General features: G+C 50.7%; 1 protein-coding gene across 3 annotated transcripts in view; it reads right to left on the bottom strand.

The window, feature by feature from the left end:
* CSDE1 (cold shock domain containing E1) overlaps positions 1 to 816 on the bottom strand; it is a 74,006-nt gene extending 73,190 nt beyond the window's left edge. For all 3 annotated transcript variants that reach the window (XM_056558371.1, XM_056558374.1, XM_056558372.1), the window contains exon 1: positions 661 to 816. The gene's annotated coding sequence lies outside the window, so the exon portion shown is untranslated. The remainder of the gene's footprint in view (positions 1 to 660) is intronic.
* Positions 817 to 21,057: the final 20,241 nt, after the last annotated feature.

Raw genomic sequence — 21,057 nt, 5'->3', positions numbered from 1 at the left:
CTGATCGGGTTCATGGTGCCCTTGTAAACATCTACATCAGGAATTCCTCCCGTGTATTGCGACACTCGCCGAGAGAAAACAAGCACACCGCATTTCACAAACCACGTTCCTCATAAAGGCGCTATTCACCCTGGGAGACGTAGTGCCAACGTGACGCCTGTGAAAAGCAGAAGCCGATTTGGGACTACAGCTCCCATGTCTCCCCGCGCCAATTCCAGGAGACAGTCGGTTGCACCCTGCCTGCCAGCTGCGGACTAGCCGCTCCACCCGCCGCCTGATTGGACGCCCAAACACCCGATCCCCGCCCCCACCCCGCATCGTGAGACTCTTTGTCCACCCGCTACATGCACCATTACCAGATACGTGCGGGCGCTGCCCAGGGCTTGTGTAATAAACCACAGGGCAACCGGGGAGACCGGGCTGCCAGTAACGGCGCTTTCGCATCCCAAAGCCGACGTGCCCGGTATATTACTCGCGGGAGACACGAGGCCAGGTACAGCTGACGGGGCAAGACATGACAAAGCAGCTCTTCTCACACAAAGCCCCGGGTGATACGAGACACCCACCGCTTCCGCACACATCCAGCACCCCGCCCGTATCAAACCAAGGCTAAAGCGGACATTCCCAGCCCCAAAATCCCCAAATAAGAGCGAAACTCACCCCAACAGCTCACAGCACTATCACCAGCGCCGCCATAAGCAGCACGGCACATTACGTAGGAATAAAACACGGGCTTCTCGCGAGAACTTGTATTCCCACGGGAGGAGGAGGGGAATATACACATGCGCAGCCTCGTATAGAGAATGCGGTGGCAGTAGCCCCACGCATGCGCAATGGTTTCCGTTCTGGAGTGCTTGGGTGATGTAATTTTATTGGCTCGAGCTCAGTGTTTCTGTACCCTTGTCCTAGCACAACCCGTATGGAAGCCCTGGACAACATATAGACATGCATAACTGTGGCCTGAAGTCTTATTGAATTACCTAAAGAATTGTTATGGCTCAACATTTACTTAGATCTTGTTTAATCATGGCCTAAATTGGTGTGACTTTCTATGCTAGTTTTAGTCCAGGGAGTTGGACCTTCTAAACATTTATCCCCTATTCACAGGAGAGGCGAAAGTGTCTTATTGCGGGAGGAGGTGGGGAGGCTATAAAAGGGGGTCAGGTCCGACTACTGGGACCCCGGGATCTCCTGTGCCCCAGCTACTTACACGTCCTCGGTGCCCTCGGCCCTCAGCTTTCTGGATGGACGAGAGTCAGGACCTGTCTAAAAAGTTATTTTCCCTGAACTACCCCTTTAGGACATATGGTGGCAGGGGCGGACTGACCGGTCGGTTCAATCGAACGTGGTCCGAGGTCCCGCTGCCGCAACTGGGGATCCAGGACACTTGTCCTGGATCCCCAGGCAGACAGCACTGCCTTCTGCTATATGTGCGGTACACACACATACAGTGACCCCTCAACATATGATGGTAATTCGTTCCAAATGAACCATCGTTACTTGAATCCATCGTATGTTAAAGGAGTAGTCCGGCGCGCACTTTTCTCTTTTATGTACGGGCTGCAAAATAAAAGAAAACAAACTTTTTCTTACCTGCCAATGAGCCCCCGGAGCTCCGGTACACTCCGGTACAGGTGTTCGGTCACCGGGCTGTATTCTTCTTAATTCCTGTTAGCCCGTCACATCACACGGAGCTTCAGCCTATCACCAGCTGAGGCGGGACATCGCGGCGGACAGTGATAGGCTGAAGCTCGGTGTGACGTGCCGGGCTAACAGGAAGTAAGAAGAATACAGCCCGGGGACTACATCCTGGGTACCGGAGTGTACCAGAGCTCCGGGGGCTGGTTGGCAGGTAAGAGAAAGTTTGTTTCCTTTTATTTTGCAGCCCAGACGGGATAAAATGAGAAAAGTGCGCGCCGGACTACTCCTTTGAGGGATCCGTTCAACAGTAATATAGAAAGTTATACTCACGTGTCCCTGCCGCTCCCAACCATCACCGCTGCCCTGGATTGTCACTGTCATCACGTCCCCGGAGTGTCCTCGCCGCTCCGGCTATCGGGCAGCAGCTGAAGCAGTTTATGTGATGGCCCGACATAAAAAAGCATTGTATGCTGATGCTGCCTTCAACATGCAATGGCCTCTGAGAGGCCATCGTATGTTGAAATTATCGTATGTCGGGGCCCTCGTAGGTTGGGGGATAACTGTACAGCCGAAGGTGTCCCCTTTGTGTGAACCGCATCTGCGGCCTACACAGAGGGGAGACGTGACCTCCAGCAGCACGCAGTACATGCGCCGATGAGGTCACTCATCAGCACCTGCACTATGGAGGAAGAAAGATGCAGACCCCTGCTGCGCTCCGTAGGAGAAAATTGAAGGCTCTGCTGCCTACACCTACTGGGGGGGAAACTCTGCAGCCCACACCTAATGTGTGGGAATTCTGCTGCCCACACCTACTGTGGGGGAACTCTGCAGCCTACACCTACTGTGGGGGAACTCTGCAGCCTACACCTACTGTGGGGGAAATCTGCCTACACCTACTGTGGGTGGACTCTGCTGCCTACACCTACTGTAGGGGAACTCTGCTGCTTACACCTACTGTCAGGGTCCGGACTAGCGGCTGGTGAAAACACTGGAGGTGGATCCCCTGTACCAGAGAGGCGATGACGCGGGCCGTACTGGGGAATCGGTTCTAAGCAGTTACTGGTGTTCACCAGAGCCCGCCGCAAAGCAGGATGGACTTGCTGCGGCAGTAACTACCAGGTCGTGTTCCCCAGTAGTGACTCGACCTCTCTGGCAGCTGAGACTGGCGCGGTACACAAGGACTAGACAGAGGCGAGGTCAGACGTAGCAGAAGGTCAGGGCAGGCAGCGAGGTTCGTAGTCAGGGGCAACAGCAGAAGGTCAAGGTGCACAGGCTTGGGACACACTATAACGCTTTCTCAGGGCACAAGGCAACAAGATCCGGCAAGGACAGGAAGGGGAAGTGGATTTTTATATGTTTAGAACTGATTGGGCCAGGCACCAATTAGTGGTGCACTGGCCCTTTAAATTTCATAGAGCCGGCGCGCGCGCGCCCTAGAGAGCGGGAACGCGCGCACCGGGAGAGCAGTGAAGGAGGACGTGGTGGGTGAGAGACACAGGACGCAATCCGAGAGCGGGCACGTCCCGCACCTCGGATCGCGTCCCCTCCGAGAACATGGATGCAGCGCTCGCGGTCAGCGGTGCCGACCGGAGCACTGCATACAGAAGCACGACGCGAGCGCTCTGGGGACGCAGCGGGACCCGGAGCGCTCGGCGTGACACCTACTGTGGGGGAACTCTGCTGCTTACACCTACTGTGGTGGAACTCTGCTGCCTACACCTAATGGGGGAACTCTGCTTCCTACTGTGGTAGAACTCTGCTGCCTACACCTACTGGGGGGGCTCTGCTACCTACACCTACTGGGGGAGGGGGAAAAACTCTGCTGCCTAAACCTACTGTGGGGGAACTCTGCTGCCTACACCTACTGGGGGGGACTCAACTCTGCAGCCTACACCTACTGTGGGGGAAATCTGCCTACACCTAATGGGGGGGGGCTCTGCTGCCTACACCTATTGGGGGAACTCTGCTGCTTACACCAACTGTGGGGGAAGTCTGCTGCCTACACCTACTGTGAGGGAACTCTGCTGCCTACACCCACTGTGGGGGAACTCTGCTAACTACACCTACTGTGGGAGAACTCTGCTGCCTACACCTACTGTGGGGGAACTCTGCTGCCTATACCCACCAAGGTGGGGAACTGCTGCTTACACCTACTGGAGGGGAGAGGGAAAGACTGCTGCCTACACCTACTTGGCGGGAACTCTGCTTCCTACACCTATTGGGGGAGGGGGAAAACTCTGCTGCCTACACCTACTGTCCATCACCCATGTCTACCCCCCGTCACCCATGTCCACCCCCTTATCCACCCGTATGTCACCCCTGTCACCCATTTTCACCCCCTCCCACACCACCCCTCTGACCACCCCCTGTCTACCGTTTACCCCTCTGTCACCCATGTCCACCCCTCTCTTTCACTCCTGTCCATCCCTCTTTTACCCCCTTGTCACCCTTATCCACCCCTCTGACCCCCTATCTCCCCTATCCACCCCTCTATCACCCCTGTCCATCCTCCTGTCACCCATGTTCACCCTCCATTGTCCACTCCTCTGATCACATCCTTGTCACCAATGTCCACCCCCTGTTCACCCCTCTGTCCCTTTGTCACCCTTGTCCACCCCTCTACCACCTTGTCATGCCTGTCCACCCTTCTGTCACCACTTACGCCCCCTGTCACCAATGTACACTCTTCTACACCCATCTGTCACCCTCTACACCCCTCTGTCACCCATGTACACACTTTTACACCCATCTATCACCCAATGTACACTCTTCTACACCCCTCTGTCACCCATGTACACTTTTCTACACCCCTCTGTCACCCATGTATACCCCTCTGTTACCCATGTACACCCTCTGTCACCCCCTACGCCCCCTGTCACCTATGTACACTCTTCTACACCCCTCTGCGGACGCCAGAATCAGGATTTCCGTATCAGAAACATTTCTGCCGCTGGTCACACTTCTGCCCCTATTCCACCCAAATCCCTCCACCAGCCCTACACACAAAATAAACAAAATTTTATATATAACAAACACTTAACGGTAGGTAAAATCATTTTACCCCCTCTGCGACCCATGTACACTCTTCTACACCCCTCTGCCACCCATGTACACTCCTGTACACCCCTCTGCCACCATGTACACCCCTCTGCCACCTATGTACACTCCTCTACACCCCTCTGCTACCCATGTACACTCCTCTACAACCTTCTGCCACCATGTACATGTGGTGGCCAAGTACAGGTGTTGCCCTCCTGTACCGCTTTCCGTCCTGTGTGCCGGACTCTATTTCAGTGTCCCTGAGTTCACCTCCATTCCACAAACCATAAATGGTTAACAGTGCCTTATTTTATTTACTAAATTGTCTTTCTGATGTTAATGTGCCTTTAAATGATGTTACCAAGTCATGTTACAAGGGAAGGTGTCAGTGACCAGGTGACTTGCGGGTGACCTATAGTTCGCCTCCAAATTGCTCCCTTATAAACCCAGGGAGGAGCTAGCTAGTTCAGTTCTGAGTTGAGATTCTATATACACCTACACTTGCTATCCCCCACCAATAACCACAATCAAGTAGTATCAAAAAGACATCTTTATTATTCAACAAAATATAAATACAAAAATATACAATAGTAGAAAAAGACGCAACCCCTAACCCCTAAAAAACACACACCCTGAAAATGGCATGGGAATCCCTGAGTTGAGATTCTGCTGAGCCACAGTACAGTCAAGACTAGGGATGTCCCGATACCATTTTTTTAAGACCGAGTACGAGTACCGCTACTTTAATTCTAGTACTCGCCGATACCAAGTACGAGTACTTATATTTTAAAGGGAATCTGACAGCAGGGTGACCCGGTTTCTGGCACTGTTTACCGTGCTGATATGTGGGTCCTTGTTGTGTACAATGGAGGCGGCTGCTGTAGGTATGAGCCAAGATTTCTCTCTTCTCCATTGGGCAGAACAGGGAATTTGCATTGGCGGTGAGAATGATGACCACATGGTGAGCAGCGGCAGAAACCGGGTCACCTGACCTATCTACCTATAAATTCAAGTTAGTGCAGGTGACTCTGCAGTAAGATTGCCTTTAATAGTAGGTAGTATTCCCTTGCAGACATTAGCAGCAGCCCCCTTGTAGACAGCAGCCTCCCTGTAGACATAAGTAGCAGCCCCCCTGTAGACCACAGCCCCCCTTTAGACAGTGGGCCCCCATTTAAACAGCAGCAGGGCCCCCCCTTTAGACAGCAGGGCCCCCCTTTAGACAGCAGCAGCCCCCCCCTTTTGACAGCAGCAGGGGCCCCCCTTTAGACAGCAGCAGGGGCCCCCCTTTAGACAGCAGCAGGGGCCCCCTTTAGACAGCAATAGGGCCCCCCATTAGACAGCAGCAGGGCCCCCCTTTAGACAGCAGGGCCCCCCCTTTAGACAGCAGCAGGACCCCCCCTTTAGACAGCAGCAGGGCCCCCCCATTTAGACAGCAGCAGGGGGCCCCCGTTTAAACAGCAGCAGGGGCCCCCGGTACACAGTAGAAGCTCCCCTCCTTGCAGGCAGCTCACCTCCTTTGTAGGATGCTGCCGCTCCACTGTCCCGTTCTCCCGTCCTCTGGTCCGCATCATGTCGTCCTATGGAGGAGCATGTGACATATACGTCACTCTGCTTCCTCCGTAGCGTTACGCCGGGAGGAGGCGGAGTGACGTGTGTGTCACATGCTCCTCCATAGGACAACATGATGCGGCCCGGAGGACGGAAGAACGGGACAGTGGAGCAGCAGCAGGTATCGGGCATGGTATCGGGGACATTAAACGAGTCCCCGATACCATGCAAATAGCTAGTATCGGCCCCGATACCGATACCAGTATTGGTATCGGGACATCCCTAGTCAAGACCTGAGAGTGTCTGGTATCTTAAGGGAGACTTAGGTCTAACTACGCAGCCACGCTTCCATCAACCGTGTTCCCCTTCAGGTTAAAGTCTAAACCTGGTAAGCAACCACAGGGGAGAAGTCTAGTCAATCATAATCAATTCTATCAACCCTGCTAAAGTCAGTGAGGGACTGCATAATTCAGTCAAAGTCCAAAACAAGTCCCAGCGAGCCCACAAGTCTCCTAAAGTCAGTGGTCATCTCCTTGGGCCTAACTGAGCTGTAAAGACTATTCCATCTGTCTGCCTCAGTAAAGCTGTCGTTGTTCCGTAACCTTGCATCGGAATGATTATTTGCCCTGCGCCTGGCCCAAGAACCAACGGCCATACCTCGGGTGGTGTAGAGGATAACCACGCCTTGGCATCAAGAATACAGGGGGTTAATGCCATCTGTCCCTTGGGTAATAACACCTGCCCTTTCATCGCACCCCCCCCCCATCGCACCCTCACCATTCCCATCGGCGTACCAGGTGTCAGAGCGTACCTGTACACCTGTCAGGGTCCGGACTGGTATGCGGAGAGGACAAGTGAGTGGATCCTCTGCGTCAGTGAGGCGATGGTGTGGGCCGTACCAGTGGAACAGAATCTAAGAGGTTACTGGTTTTCAAACAACAAAAAACATGGTCTCAAATGGCTGGAGGTGCTCAACCCCAAATGCAGTTGTGCATTTATACTGGGGGAGCAGATCCTGCCCTTGTAGTCCGTTGCTAGGGGCGATCCCCAGCATAAAAATGCATACAATGGAGGATGCCTGCAGTGGACTACAAGTGCCACAATAGAATCCTACATCAGATAAACGGTGTGGATATGTAACAATTAGAATAATGCAATACAGAAATTTAGGCGCACTACTGTGGTAGATGTATACAATGACATTGGCTATCCCTCAACACTGATGTTAAAATTGAGACATTCGCCAGTGTATCCTTATATGAAGGACACACCAGAGCCCGCACACCAACGCCAAGGTTTCTCAAATGGCACGGGACCTAACGCTAACCTACCTGTGCGTAATAAGCAAAAACCAGGGGCCAGTGGGCAATTACAGCAGCATTAGGCCGACATGTAGCCTGCTCCCAGTTCCCTCCTGTTACGCCGAGCGCTCCGGGTCCCCGCTCCTCCCCGGAGCGCTCGCTACACTTCCCTCACTGCAGCGCCCCGGTCGGTTCCACGGACCCGGGGCGCTGCGTTACCACCTCCGGCCGGGATGCGATTCGCGATGCGGGTAGCGCCCGCTCGCGATGCGCACCCCGGCTCCCGTACCTTACTCGCTCCCCGTCAGTTCTGTCCCGGCGCGCGCGGCCCCGCTCCCTAGGGCGCGCGCGCGCCGGGTCTTTGCGATTTAAAGGGCCACTGCACCGCTGATTGGTGCAGTGGTTCCAATTAGTGTTTACACCTGTGCACTTCCCTATATCACCTCACTTCCCCTTCACTCCCTCGCCGGATCTTGTTGCCCTAGTGCCAGTGAAAGCGTTCCTTGTGTGTTCCTTGCCTGTGATTCCAGACCTTCTGCCGTTGCCCCTGACTACGATCCTTGCTGCCTGCCCCGACCTTCTGCTACGTCCGACCTTGCTTCTGTCTACTCCCTTGTACCGCGCCTATCTTCAGCAGCCAGAGAGGTTGAGCCGTTGCTAGGGGATACGACCTGGTCACTACCGCCGCAGCAAGACCATCCCGCTTTGCGGCGGGCTCTGGTGAAAACCAGTAGTGACTTAGAACCGATCCTCTAGCACGGTCCACGCCAATCCCTCTCTGGCACAGAGGATCCACTACCTGCCAGCCGGCATCGTGACAGTAGATCCGGCCATGGATCCCGCTGAAGTTCCTCTGCCAGTTGTCGCTGACCTCACCACGGTGGTCGCCCAGCAGTCACAACAGATTGCGCAACAAGGCCAACAGCTGTCTCAACTGACTGTTATGCTACAACAGTTACTACCACAGCTCCAGCAATCATCTCCTCCGCCAGCTCCTGTACCTCCTCCGCAGCGAGTGGCCGCTTCTGGAATACGACTATCCTTGCCGGATAAATTTGATGGGGACTCTAAGTTTTGCCGTGGCTTTCTTTCCCAATGTTCATTACACTTGGAGATGATGTCGGACCAGTTCCCCACTGAAAGGTCTAAGGTGGCTTTCGTAGTCAGCCTGCTGTCTGGAAAAGCCCTGGCTTGGGCCACACCGCTCTGGGACCGCAATGACCCCGTCACTGCCTCTGTACACTCCTTCTTCTCGGAAATTCGAAGTGTCTTTGAGGAACCTGCCCGAGCCTCTTCTGCTGAGACTGCCCTGTTGAACCTGGTCCAGGGTAATTCTTCCGTTGGCGAGTATGCCGTACAGTTCCGTACCCTTGCTTCAGAATTATCCTGGAATAATGAGGCACTCTGCGCGACCTTTAAAAAAGGCCTATCCAGCAACATTAAAGATGTTCTGGCCGCACGAGAAATCCCTGCTAACCTACATGAACTCATCCATCTTGCCACTCGCATTGACATGCGTTTTTCCGAACGGCGTCAGGAGCTCCGCCAGGATATGGACTCTGTTCGCACGAGGCGTTTCTTCTCCCCGGCTCCTCTCTCCTCTGGTCCCCTGCAATCTGTTCCTGTGCCTCCCGCCGTGGAGGCTATGCAGGTCGACCGGTCTCGCCTGACACCCCAAGAGAGGACACGACGCCGCATGGAGAATCTCTGCCTGTACTGTGCTAGTACCGAACACTTCCTGAAGGATTGTCCTATCCGTCCTCCCCGCCTGGAAAGACGTCCGCTGACTCCGCACAAAGGTGAGACAGTCCTTGATGTCTACTCTGCTTCTCCACGTCTTACTGTGCCTGTGCGGATGTCTGCCTCTGCCTTCTCCTTCTCTGCTGTGGCCTTCTTGGACTCTGGATCTGCAGGAAATTTCATCTTAGCCTCCCTCGTCAACAGGTTCAACATCCCGGTGACCAGTCTCGCCAGACCCCTCTACATCAATTGTGTAAACAATGAAAGATTGGACTGTACTATACGTTTCCGCACGGAGCCCCTTCTAATGTGCATCGGATCTCATCACGAGAGGATTGAACTGTTGGTTCTCCCCAATTGCACTTCTGAAATCCTTCTTGGACTTCCCTGGCTTCAACTCCATTCCCCAATCCTGGATTGGTCCACTGGGGAGATCAAGAGTTGGGGGCCCTCTTGTTCCAAGGACTGCTTAAAACCGGTTCCCAGTAAACCTTGCCGTGTCCCTGTGCTTCCTCATGTAACCGGTCTCCCTAAGGCCTATATGGACTTTGCGGACGTTTTTTGCAAAAAACAAGCTGAGACTCTACCTCCTCACAGGCCTTATGATTGTCCCATTGACCTCCTCCCGGGCACTACTCCACCCCGGGGCAGAATCTATCCTCTGTCCGTCCCAGAGACTCTTGCCATGTCTGAATACGTCCAAGAAAATTTAAAAAAGGGCTTTATCCGTAAATCCTCCTCTCCTGCCGGAGCCGGATTTTTCTTTGTGTCCAAAAAAGATGGCTCTCTACGTCCTTGCATTGACTACCGCGGTCTTAATAAAATCACGGTTAAGAACCGCTACCCCCTACCCCTCATCTCTGAACTCTTTGATCGTCTCCAAGGTGCCCATATTTTTACCAAACTGGACTTAAGAGGTGCTTATAATCTCATCCGCATCAGAGAGGGGGATGAATGGAAAACGGCATTTAACACCAGAGATGGACACTTTGAGTATCTGGTCATGCCCTTTGGTCTATGCAACGCCCCTGCCGTCTTCCAAGACTTTGTTAATGAAATTTTTCGTGATCTACTATACTCCTGTGTTGTTGTATATCTGGACGATATCCTGATTTTTTCTGCCAATCTTGAAGAACACCGCCAGCATGTCCGTATGGTTCTTCAGAGACTTCGTGATAATCAACTCTATGCCAAAATAGAGAAATGTCTGTTTGAATGCCAATCTCTTCCTTTTCTAGGATACTTGGTCTCTGGCCAGGGACTACAAATGGACCCAGATAAACTCTCTGCCGTCTTAGATTGGCCACGCCCCTCCGGACTCCGTGCCATCCAACGTTTTTTGGGGTTCGCCAATTATTACAGGCAATTTATTCCACATTTTTCTACCATTGTGGCTCCTATTGTGGCTTTAACAAAAAAAAATGCCGATCCCAAGTCTTGGCCTCCTCAAGCGGAAGACGCCTTTAAACGACTCAAGTCTGCCTTTTCTTCGGCTCCCGTGCTCTCCAGACCTGACCCATCTAAACCCTTCCTATTGGAGGTTGATGCCTCCTCAGTGGGAGCTGGAGCTGTCCTTCTACAAAAAAACTCTTCCGGGCATGCTGTTACTTGTGGTTTTTTTTCCAGGACCTTCTCTCCGGCGGAGAGGAACTACTCCATCGGGGATCGAGAGCTTCTAGCCATTAAATTAGCACTTGAGGAATGGAGGCATCTGCTGGAGGGATCAAGATTTCCAGTTATTATTTACACCGATCACAAGAACCTCTCCTACCTCCAGTCTGCCCAACGGCTGAATCCTCGTCAGGCCAGGTGGTCTCTGTTCTTTGCCCGATTTAATTTTGAAATTCACTTTCGGCCTGCTGATAAAAACATTAGGGCCGATGCTCTCTCTCGTTCCTCAGATGCCTCTGAAATTGAACTCTCTCCTCAACACATCATTCTTCCTGACTGCCTGATTTCCACTTCTCCAGCCTCCATCAGGCAAACTCCTCCAGGAAAGACCTTTGTTTCTCCACGCCAACGCCTTGGGATCCTCAAATGGGGTCACTCCTCCCATCTCGCAGGTCATGCGGGCATCAAGAAATCTGTGCAACTCATCTCTCGCTTCTATTGGTGGCCGACTCTAGAGACTGATGTGGTGGACTTTGTGCGAGCCTGCACTATCTGTGCCCGGGATAAGACTCCTCGCCAGAAGCCCGCTGGTTTTCTTCATCCTCTACCTGTCCCCGAACAACCTTGGTCTCTGATTGGTATGGATTTTATTACTGACTTACCCCCATCCCATGGCAACACTGTTATTTGGGTGGTCGTTGATCGATTCTCCAAAATGGCACATTTCATCCCTCTTCCTGGTCTTCCTTCAGCGCCTCAGTTGGCTAAACAATTTTTTGTACACATTTTTCGTCTTCACGGGTTGCCTACACAGATCGTCTCGGATAGAGGCGTCCAATTTGTGTCTAAATTCTGGAGGGCTCTCTGTAAACAACTCAAGATTAAATTAAATTTTTCTTCTGCATACCATCCTCAATCCAATGGACAAGTAGAGAGAATTAACCAGATCTTGGGTGACTATTTACGACATTTTGTTTCCTCCCGCCAGGATGACTGGGCAGATCTTCTACCTTGGGCCGAATTCTCGTATAATTTCAGAATCTCTGAATCTTCCTCCAAATCTCCGTTTTTCGTGGTGTACGGCCGTCACCCTCTTCCCCCCCTCCCTACCCCCTTGCCCTCTGGTCTGCCCGCTGTGGATGAAATTTCTCGTGATCTTTCCACCATATGGAAAGAGACCCAAAATTCTCTCTTACAGGCTTCTTCTCGCATGAAGAGATTCGCAGATAAGAAAAGAAGAGCTCCTCCCATTTTTTCCCCTGGAGACAAGGTATGGCTCTCCGCTAAATATGTCCGTTTCCGTGTCCCGAGCTATAAGTTGGGACCACGCTATCTTGGTCCTTTTAAAGTTTTGTGTCAAATTAATCCTGTCTCTTACAAACTTCTTCTTCCTCCTTCTCTTCGTATCCCTAATGCCTTTCACGTCTCTCTTCTTAAACCTCTCATCCTCAACCGTTTTTCTCCTAAATCTGTTCCTCCCACTCCTGTTTCCGGCTCCTCGGACATCTTCTCTGTTAAAGAGATTTTGGCCTCTAAAAAGGTCAGGGGAAGAACTTTTTTTTTAGTGGATTGGGAGGGTTGTGGTCCAGAAGAGAGGTCCTGGGAACCTGAGGACAATATCCTGGACAAAAGTCTGATCCTCAGGTTCTCAGGCCCCAAGAAGAGGGGGAGACCCAAGGGGGGGGGTACTGTTACGCCGAGCGCTCCGGGTCCCCGCTCCTCCCCGGAGCGCTCGCTACACTTCCCTCACTGCAGCGCCCCGGTCGGTTCCACGGACCCGGGGCGCTGCGTTACCACCTCCGGCCGGGATGCGATTCGCGATGCGGGTAGCGCCCGCTCGCGATGCGCACCCCGGCTCCCGTACCTTACTCGCTCCCCGTCAGTTCTGTCCCGGCGCGCGCGGCCCCGCTCCCTAGGGCGCGCGCGCGCCGGGTCTTTGCGATTTAAAGGGCCACTGCACCGCTGATTGGTGCAGTGGTTCCAATTAGTGTTTACACCTGTGCACTTCCCTATATCACCTCACTTCCCCTTCACTCCCTCGCCGGATCTTGTTGCCCTAGTGCCAGTGAAAGCGTTCCTTGTGTGTTCCTTGCCTGTGATTCCAGACCTTCTGCCGTTGCCCCTGACTACGATCCTTGCTGCCTGCCCCGACCTTCTGCTACGTCCGACCTTGCTTCTGTCTACTCCCTTGTACCGCGCCTATCTTCAGCAGCCAGAGAGGTTGAGCCGTTGCTAGGGGATACGACCTGGTCACTACCGCCGCAGCAAGACCATCCCGCTTTGCGGCGGGCTCTGGTGAAAACCAGTAGTGACTTAGAACCGATCCTCTAGCACGGTCCACGCCAATCCCTCTCTGGCACAGAGGATCCACTACCTGCCAGCCGGCATCGTGACACCTCCAGTATGACTGAGCACACATACAATGGGAGGAGGGAGAGACAGGCTACAAGCTCCACCCAAGTTGGCTGATATAGGTGCATGGCCTCACAGGTGCAACCTTGCTGCCTGGAAAATGTTCAAGGCGCATTAACATATGGAGTTTAACCACCTCCAAGTATAAATTTTTAAACAACAACAAAAAACGTGGCCAACTTGGGTGGGGCTTGTAGCCTGTCTCTCCCTCCTCCCATTGTATTTGTGCTCAGTCACACTGGAGGGAACTGGGAGCAGGCTGCATGTCGGCCTAATGCTGCTGTAATTGCCCACTGGCCCCTGGCTTTTGCTTATTACGCACAGGTAGGTTAGCGTTAGGTCCCGTGCCATTTGAGAAACCTTGGCGTTGGTGTGCGGGCTCTGGTGTGTCCTTCATATAAGGATACACTGGCGAATGTCTCAATTTGAACATCAGTGTTGAGGGATAGCCAATGTCATTGTATACATCTACCACAGTAGTGCACCTAAATTTCTGTATTGCAGGTTACTGGTTTTCACCAGAGCCCGCCGCAAAGCAGGATGGACTTTCTGCGGCAGGTAACCCCCAGGTCGTTCCACCCGACAGCGATTCAACCTCACTGACAGCTGAGACAGGCGCGGTACACAAGGGCGAGGCAAGGCGAGTTCAGACGTAGCAGAAGGTCAAGGCAGGCGGCAAGGTTCGTAGTCAGGGACAACAGCAGGGGTCTGGATACGAAACGCTTTCTCTGAGCACTAGGGCAACAAGATCCGGTGAGGACAGGAAGGGAAAGTGGGTTTATGTAGTGCTTGGATGTAATACACTGATTGGGCCAGGCACCAATTAGTGGTGCACTGGCCCTTTAAATTTCATAGAGCCGGCGCGTGCGCGCCCTAGAGAGCGGGGCCGCGCGCACCGGGATGGAGCCAAAGGAGGTCAGGGCAGGTGAGAGGATCGAGATGCAACCCGTGGGCGGGCACGTCCCGCCACGCGGATCGCATCCCCGCCGGGGACACCAGAGCAGCGCTCCCAGACAGCGGGACTGCCCAGGGCGCTGCAGGCAGAAGAACGCCGCGAGCGCTCCGGGGAGGGACAGGGACCCGGAGCGCTCAGCATTACATTACCCCCCCCCCCCCTAGGTCTCCCCCTCCTTTAGGAGCCCTGGAATCCGCGGATGAGGTCTTTATCAAGAATGTTAACCTCAGATGGACCTCTCTTCAGGACCACAATTATCCCAATCAATAAAAAAAAATCTTTTACCTCGGACGACCTTGGAGGCGAGGATCTCCTTGACAGAGAAGACATCAGAGGAGCCAGAGACCGGCGCAGGAACAGTGGCCTTGCGAGAATAACGGTTAAGTATGAGAGGTTTGAGAAGAGAAACATGGAAAGAATTGGGAATTCAGAAGAGAAGGGGGAAGATGAAGTTGGTAGGAGACAGGATTGATTTGTTTTTTGATTTTAAAAGGTCCAAGAAACCGAGGACCTAGCTTGTAGCTAGGCACCCGGAAACAAATGTACCTAGCTGAAAGCCACACTTTGTCACCAGGGGCAAAAACAGGAGGAGGTCTTCTCTTTTAATCGGCATGTTTCTTCATGCGAGATGAGGCCAGCAAAAGAGAATTACGAGTCTCACTCCAAATGGAGAAAAAATCTTGAGTCAAGTTATCCACAGCAGGAACTCCAGAGGAAGAGGGAATAGGGAGGGGGGGGGGGGGGTAATCGGGTGACGGCCGTACACCACAAAAAATGGGGACTTGGAAGAAGACTCAGAATCTTTAAAATTGTATGAAAATTCGGCCCAGGGCAAAAGGTCCACCAAGTCATCTTGACGGGCGGAGACAAAATGACGCAAGTAGTCACCGAGAATTTGGTTAACTCTTTCCACTTGACCGTTGGATTGAGGGTTTTAAGCAGAAGAGAAATTTAATTTGATTTTTAATTGACTACATAGAGGTCTCCAGAATTTGGAAACAAATTGCGCGCCTCTGTCAGAGACGATGTGCGTGGGAAGCCCATGGAGGCGAAAAATATGAAGGAAAAATTGTTTCGCCAATTGAGGCGCAGTAGGCAGTCCTGGCAGAGGGACAAAATGAGCCATTTTAGAAAAACGATCAACGACCACCCAAATGACTGTGTTGCCGTGAGAAAAAGGGAGTACATGGCTATATGGGACCATGGTTGTTCAGGTACAGGCAGAGGAAGAAGAAGGCCTGCAGGTTTCTGGCGTGGGGTTATGTCACGGGCACAAACAGTACAAGCCCGAACGAAATCAGTCACGTCCTTCTCCAGGGAAGACCACCAATAGTGTCTGGAAATTAACTGCACAGACTTCTTGACACCAGCATGTCCGGCCAAATGAGATGAGTGACCCCATTTAAGGATTTTGGGCCGAAGGCGTGGAGGTACGAAGGTCTTTCCAGGAGCGATTTGCACAAGGGTGGTAGGAGCAGAGAAGATAAGGCACTCAGGAGGAATAATGTGCTGAGGAAGAGCTTCAGATTCGGAAACATCGGTGGAACGTGATAGAGCATCAGCCCTGACATTTTTGTCGGCAGGACGAAAATGTATTTCAAAATTGAAGCGAGCAAAAAACAACGACCATTTTAGAGAAAAAAACGCAGGTGAGGGTCTTTCCAGATGTTTTTCTTTGAATTAAGATAGCACCAGATCCGACAGATGAGGCATCCACTTCGAGGATAAAGGGCTTCAGCGGGTCAGGCCTGGACAGTACAGGAGCAGAGGCAAAGGCGGTCTTGAGGTGGTTAAAGGCTTCCTCCTCCTGCGGTGGCCAGGATTTCGGATTAAACAAAATATATTGTACCTATTGATATCAGTTGCCAGGTACCGGCCCACTAAGTGGTGTACTCCCCGCAGTCAAAACAAAATAAGTAACTATGTGAGAATTAAATTATAGTTAAGGAAGGGCTCAATAAAACTTAACATTTATTAATGCTAGATAAAGGAAAGGTCATAAAATCACTCAATAGTGATGTATTATGAATCAGACAATACAGTGTCTCCAATGCGACACTGATTTATATAGAGTAGAATCACTGTTAATAAATCTCCTGAAGTGTCAAGGAGAAAAAAGGTACCCCTTTTAGCATAAAAGAATTAAGCCCAACGCGTTTCTAGCGCCACTGTCTTTACGACCCCGTCCTCAGGGGATTTTTAGGGGATTATCTAAAGCCCAACGGCAACATATAGAATAAATAATGAATACACTTAATTATACATGTATCCCAAACACCAATATGCCGTCTAGTGGGCTTAAATGATGAAATCAGCAAATACAGGATTCTGGTCGGTACCTGAAAAAAAGTAACACATACCAAAAATCAATTCTGAGTCCAAGTTCAATCCTGCAAAATAAAGTATGGCCACATAGCTCTCCGTACTCACTCAGGTTACTCATCCTGTTCCTGAAAAATAAAACATAGGATCCCTATCAGTGAGTACCTATGGAGAGTCCGTACCTGGAAAGGAATGTGTCATGTAACACTTACGTTTACCGCTGATTCATTCCTGTTTCTGTCCGGGAGCGCTGCACTCTGCATTGGCAGAGATGCCGGCTTGTTTCTGCCTGGCGCGCGCTCTGCCGGAAGCAAGGCAGCGTCTGTCCTCATATCCGGTATCGGTCGCGCGTCATCCTGACGCGCTCTCGGGCCCTGCCCATTGCCCGGAGCGTCGTTATTCGCCGCGATCATCACAGATCGCGCGAGACAGGAGACTAGATGCGCTGACCGAGATAGGTATGGGAAAAGAGTCTCACTAAGGTATTTTAGGCTAAGTCCCAATATATCCGATCTCCTGATAGAGACCACATTAGTCCAAAGAATCCGATTCAGGAACCAGAGCATATACAGGTAATAGATAGTTGACAACTCATATTGATAATACATTGGTTGTAATATACAAAATAAAGAAAGCACAACCGGCTGGATGACAAAGTGATGGGGGAATTGTGAAAACCTAAACGGCACCAATCTAAATCAATTAGTAAAATGATGAAAAGTAAGGGGGTCAATATGACACCCAAATCAGTTGGGTACATCGGACACATATTCAGAACAAGAAGCTAGGGAAGTCCGGAGCACAATATATAATATAGAGTAAAAAATATTGTGGTGACAATATATACATAGCTGTATCAGGTAAGTAAATAATATATGCATAACTGCATCAGGTAAGTAGGGGGAGGGGGGGAAACCTAGTATTGACAAGGAAGGGCATTTGGTAATGGGCACTAGTGATCTATATTGCCCTATACTAGCCTATTGTTGCTCCCTAAGCCTAGGCGGCTTCACCAACTACGGTGGCCCCGCTCCCGAACCTCCTACAATAGACCTACAGGTCCCTAACATAGAGGGAGATGGAGGTCTACCTCAAAAGGTCACCTAGGACCTTACTAGCTGCCTATCCAACCTCCATTAAATTCATAAAAAGCATGCATAATTGATACTGTCATTTAGGCCTACAGGGGCACAGGTGTTGAGTTTGTGTATCCACTTACATTCCCTTTGCAGGAGTGCTCTATCCATGTCGCCACCTCTTGGTGATGGCCTGATGCAGTCGATGCCCCTGAACATTAGTTCGTTAGTAGCTCCGCCATGATAGCGATTCATGTGTTCTGCAACCGGCGTATTTCTTTTATTGCGTATATCGCCTAGGTGTTCTAATATCCTTTTACGCCATTCTCTGGTTGTTTTGCCCACATATAGGCGGGGACAGGGGCATCTCGCAACATAAATGATACCTCTAGATGTACAGTTGATAAAATGATTAATACGCATCTCTTTGGTTCGGTTGTTATCCGTAATCCAAGTCGTCCTCTCTACATTCCTACATGCCTTATAGTGGCCACATCTGAAGCAACCCTTTGGTCTGAATAGAGCCCCCAACCATGTTTCTAAGGTGGGATTGTGTGGATAGAGATGACTCCGTATAAGCCTGTCCCCCAAACTCCTGCCCTTACGGAAGGTGATGTCTGGTCCTACACCAACTACTTCCTCCAGATCTTTACTTAATTTTAGGATGCCCTAATGTTTGGAAAGTATAGACCGTATGTCATTAGCTGCTGTATCAAAGGTACCGATGATCCTGGTGGGACTTCTGCCCTCTTCTGTCTTAGATTTAGGATGTAACAGTTGTTCCCTAGGAGTCCTCAGGGCATGATGGTAAGCCTGAATTAATGTGTGCTCCGGGTATCCCCTTTGTCTGAATCTCTGTCTCATATCTCCCGCTTGTTTATGAAAGTCTGAGTCCTCGGAACAATTCCTCCTGAGGCGGAGATACTGCCCCTTCGGGATCCCCCTTTTGAGGGGTCCCGGGTGGCAGCTCTCCCACCTCAGGAGACTATTGGTTGCCGTGGATTTTCTAAAAATAGTGGTGTGGAGATTGTGATCTCCATCCCTTCTGATCATAACATCCAAGAATGCCAGTTCTTTAAAATTGACTTCAAAGGTGAATCGTAGACCAATGGGGTTCCTGTTCAGTGAGTCTACAAATTTTATAAAGTCCTCCTCACCTCCCCTCCACAATACAAAAATATCGTCAATGTATCGTGCCCATAATAGGGCACGATCACTGAGCTCCTCCCGCTCATTGACAAACACTAGGGTGGCCTCCCACCAACCCAGGAGTATGTTGGCGTATGTGGGGGCACAAGGGCTCCCCATCGCCGTGCCCCTGAGTTGGTGGTACGTCCTGCCGTTGAACAGGAAGTAATTATGATTGAGAACAAACTGAAGTAATTCCAAAATGAAGTTATTGTGGCGAACAAAAGATGTTCCTCTAAATGAGAGGTAATATCCAACTGCTTCAATGCCCTGACTATGGGGTATCGATGAGTACAGGGCTTCAACGTCTATGCTCCCCAAAATGGTCTCTTCATCAATTGTAACCCCTTCTAGTTTCTTAAGTAGGTCCATAGTGTCTCTCGTATATGAAGGTAGTGACAGTACGAATTGTCTAAGTACCTGATCCAAGTACACCCCCACATTCTGACTCATACTGCCTATGCCCGATACAATTGGGCGTCCCTTCAGAGGGTTGATACCTTTATGTATCTTAGGTAGTGAGTAGAAAGTGGGGGTGACTGGGGTTTTAGGTGTCAAAAAATTAAGTTCATTTTGGTCAATCAGTCCGTTCTCAAATCCTAGTTTAAGGATATTTAGTAGTTCTTGTTTGTATTGTGGGGTTGGGTTGTACTGTAGAACCTCGTAGGTCTCCCTATCATTAAGTATTTTGTTACACATATATAGTTCAATCTGTCAAGAAGCACAACGTTCCCCCCTTTGTCAGAGGATTTGATGATTAATTCATTATTTAGCTCCAGTTGTTTCAGCGCCTCACGTTCCCTATAGTTCAAGTTATTAGGCAATGAGAATTTTTTGTGTGATAGCTCCCTCATATCTCTTAAAACAGCATCAATAAAGACGTCGACACAAGATGTGTCTGAGACAGGTGGGAATGTTCTGCTTCTGACTTTACAGTCTGAGAATGGTGCCTCATGGGTCTGTCGTTCTCCTTCAGTTAGAAGACCTTCCAGGTCCCTCACCGTGGTCAAATCCTCCAGGTTAATACCCAATTCCTGGCACATTTTCTTATCCCTTAATTTATGGAATTTGTGCCATTTCAATTTTCTGGCATACAGATGCAGGTCCTTTGTCCACTCAAAGAGATCAAAATTGGTGGTCGGCACAAAAGACATGCCTCTCCCCAGGACCCGCATCTGCAGCTCAGTCAAGGGAAAACTGGATAGATTGACTACTTGGAGAGTACCATCAGAGTTCAGACCTTGTAATTTTGGGTCTTTTTCAGTCTCAGATGGTATGGGATTTCCTGTCCATCCGTGACCAAAAAATGAGAGGAGGCTACAGAGGGCGACGATGCAGAGGCAGTAGCCAAACATCTTGTTGGTGATTGTTGCGACGGATTATTGTATTGGGGATTGTTCGGGTTCGGGGTCTGATTACGTGATCTACCTCTACGTCCTCTTCCTCTGTTACCCCTATTCCGTCCTATACCTTTATAACCTCTATATCCTCTCTCTGATCCTGAAGCCTTCGCCTCAGACGAGGATAGATCGGTCTCGGTATCCCTCTGATTAGAGACCCTCTCCAATACTGTGTAAGCACGATTCTCTTTGAAGTCTTGGATATCTCTCACAAATTGTGTATGCTTTCTCTCTTTCAGTTGGAAATTAAAGCGTTCTATCGTGTTTTGAAGCTGTGTCTCCTTGTTATTAAACTCCCCCTCACTTTTGAACTTCAAAGCGACCTCCCTCTGTTCTGCTAGTTTTAGGATTTCAGATTAGCATTTTTCTCGGTTAATGCTACAATAGGAGCAACGATGGTGGAGAAGTGGGGAATAAATTGACGGTAATAATTAGCAAATCCGAGAAAGCGTTGAATAGCTCGTAGACCAGTGGCGCGTGGCCAATCTAAAACCGCAGACAGCTTGTCAGGGTCCATTTGAAGGCCCTGCCCGGACACTATGTATCCCAGGAAGGGTAGACGGCTACGCTCAGAGACATTTTTCAATTTTGACATAAAGATGGTTTTTGCATAGAGGTTGGAGCACTTGACGAACATGGAGGCGGTGTTCCTGTAGGTTGGAGGAAAATATGAGGATATCATCGAGATAGACTACTACACAGGAATACAGCATGTCCCGAAAAAAATCTCGTTGACAAAGTCCTGAAAGACTGCAGGGGTGTTGCAAAGTCCAAAGGGCATGACAAGATACTCAAAGTGACCATCTCTAGTATTGAACGCGGTT

This window comes from Hyla sarda, chromosome 2 (genome assembly GCF_029499605.1).
Source record: "Hyla sarda isolate aHylSar1 chromosome 2, aHylSar1.hap1, whole genome shotgun sequence".
In the NCBI taxonomy this organism is placed as follows: Eukaryota; Metazoa; Chordata; class Amphibia; order Anura; family Hylidae; genus Hyla; species Hyla sarda.
This window is presented reverse-complemented; position numbering and strand designations above follow the sequence as displayed.